This window comes from Punica granatum, chromosome 4 (assembly GCF_007655135.1).
Source record: "Punica granatum isolate Tunisia-2019 chromosome 4, ASM765513v2, whole genome shotgun sequence".
NCBI lineage: Eukaryota > Viridiplantae > Streptophyta > Magnoliopsida > Myrtales > Lythraceae > Punica > Punica granatum.
In genome coordinates this window covers 11437024-11439770 of record NC_045130.1, presented here as the reverse complement: position 1 = coordinate 11439770, position 2747 = coordinate 11437024, and the positions used below count along the sequence as shown (strand labels likewise).

Sequence of the window (2747 nt, the reverse complement as noted above, 5' to 3'; positions counted from 1 at the left end):
AGAGATTATCCATGGATTAATACAATGTTTCTAGTTAGTTATTCGCTAAGACATTAGGGATAATTAATTTAGGGCATTAGACAATCATAGCACTGGAAGGTGTATGATTATAATTTAAAGTCCACTATTAATTAGAGATGCGGGAGCTAAATGATTAATTAAGGGTTTAAGACTTTAATTTTAAAGGCTTGATAAACTCACTTGAATAACCACATAGCTATTAATTTATATAACATGATGGCAATCTGATTAGTGAAACTAGAGTGGATTCTGTTTTTCCCACTTTCAATTGATATATTTTCATACAATTTTCTTTCTGCTCTTTGTGACGATTTAGGTTGATTAGTAGTTAATTAGTTAATTCTCTCAATTTGATTGCTTAGATAATAATAGAATCTAATATAGGTTTAGTACTTAATTAATCCTCGTGGGATCGACACTATATTCATCACTATATTACTTGATCTGACTCAGTATACTTGCTGGTAGAATTCGCGCTTATTTTTATATATATTTGCAGTGGACCAAGTTTTTGGCGCCGTTGCCGGGGATTAACTTAATATTAGACCACTTTTAGTTCTATTGTTAATTTAGGCGCACTTTACTGTGTGTTTATTTCTTGTTCTCTTTGCAGGTATTCTATGCGCAGGAGTAGAAGTGCTGAACTTCTACCATTAGATCCTGAGATAGAGCGCACCTTGCATCGGTTGAGAAGAGAGAACAGAAGAAGTGAAGAATTGCAGGCAGTTGAGATGGCAGACGATGACATCAACCGCCAAATACAGGGTGCTGGCAGAGCACTTCGAGACTATGCAGTACCTACTATTATGGGTTCTGCGATCAGAATGCCCATTATTCCAGTTAATAACTTTGAACTGAAGCGAGCACTCATCCAGATGGTTCAATCAAATCAGTTTGGAGGATATCCCAACGAGAGTCCTGATGAGCATATTGCAGGATTCCTCCAATACTGTAACACGGTAAAGATGAATAATGTCACTGATGATGTTATTAGATTACAGCTTTTTCCTTTCTCACTTAGGGATAAAGCGAGAGCCTGGTTCAATTCACTGCCACAAGAGTCCATCACCACCTGGGCCGACCTTTCATCTAAGTTTCTCAGGAGATTTTTCCCACCAGCTAGGACTGCAAGATTGAGGAACGAAATCACTAACTTCACCAAGTTCAATGGTGAATCACTTTATGAGGCATGGGAGAGATTCAAGGAGGCAATCAGAAAGTGCCCACATCACGGATTGCCAGATAATCTCCTAATTGAGGTCTTCTATCTTAGCCTGGATGATACATTGAGGTCTCTAGTAGATGCTGCAGCAGGAGGCGCACTGATGGGTAAGAATTATGATGAAGCAAGTGCTTTGATAGAAGAGATGGCCTCCAGTGCACATAATTGGCAGAATGAGAGAAGCAAATCAAGAGTGGCATCAGTCAATGACATGGACACTATTGCTAATTTGACAACCCAGATTTCAGCTCTCACTACCCAGGTAAGTAAACTCGCCTCAGCACATTCTTTTAATACTAATCAGGTTGCTTTTTGTGAGTTGTGTTCAGGATCACATTCGACTCTTGAATGCATGTCTGGAAATCCCTCAGCTTCACCCAATGGAGAGCAAGTGAACTTTTTCAACAACTTCCAACGGAGTAATCAAGGGCCTTATTCGAATACTTACAATCCAGGGTAGCGTAATCATCCTAATTTCTCATGGAGGAATGAGAATAATGCACTTAAACCGCCACCTGGATTCCAGAAGCAAGGCCCTGCTTAGAATGCTCCACCTCAGCAGAGTCAGTCGAGAATGGAAGAGCTCATGTTGAGCTATATGCAAAAGACTGACACCATGCTACATAATCAACAAGCCACTATTCGAAACCTAGAGGGTCAGATTAGTCAGATTTCTCAACAATTGAGTAATAGACCATCAGGGTCTTTACCTAGCAACACTGAAGAGAACCCCAAGGGTGTCAGTGCTATAATGCTGAGGAGTGGCAAGGAATTGGACACAGTCAATAGAAAAGCTCAAACTCAGGAGGAGAGTCCAGAAAAAGACAAAGGTAAGCAAAAGGTGGAGGAACCAAGGCAGAAGTCACTAGGGGTGAAACCATATGTTCCTCCTGTCCCTTTTCCAGGAAGATTGAAGCAACAGCAGCTGGACGCCCAGTTTATTAAATTCCTAGATGTCTTGAAAAAGCTGCAAATCAACATTCCATTTGCAGAAGCACTCCAGCAGATGCCTTCATATGCTAGATTCATGAAGGATCTGCTCACTAAAAAGAGGAAGTTTGATGGGAGTGAGCTTGTGATGCTTACAGGAGAGTGTTCTATGATTCTCCAAAAGGACTTGCCTAACTTACCACGCAAACAAAGAGATCAGGGGAGTTTCACTGTTCCTTGTACTATAGGGAATTTTCATTTTGAGAACGTTCTTATCGATTCAGGTGCAAGTATAAATTTAATGCATCTGTCTATTTTCAGGAAACTTGGACTTGGAGAATGCAAGAAAACTCATATTACCTTACAACTTGCTGATAGAAGTATCAAATATCCAAAGGGTATTGTCGAGAATGTCCTGGTGAAGGTAGACAAATTCATATTTCCAGTCGACTTCATAGTCTTGGAGATGGAGGAGGACAGAGAGGTGCCCATGATCCTTGGCAGACCGTTCCTTGCGACAGGTAAAGCATTAATAGATGTGGAACAAGGTAAGCTCACTTTAAGAGTTATGAAT

General features: G+C 40.3%; 1 non-coding gene across 1 annotated transcript; it reads right to left on the bottom strand.

Moving 5' to 3' along the window:
- Window positions 1-1151: 1151 nt before the first annotated feature.
- LOC116206481 lies at window positions 1152-1258 on the bottom strand. Its single transcript, XR_004156711.1, has one exon. It is a non-coding gene; the product is annotated as a small nucleolar RNA R71 (small nucleolar RNA).
- Window positions 1259-2747: the final 1489 nt, after the last annotated feature.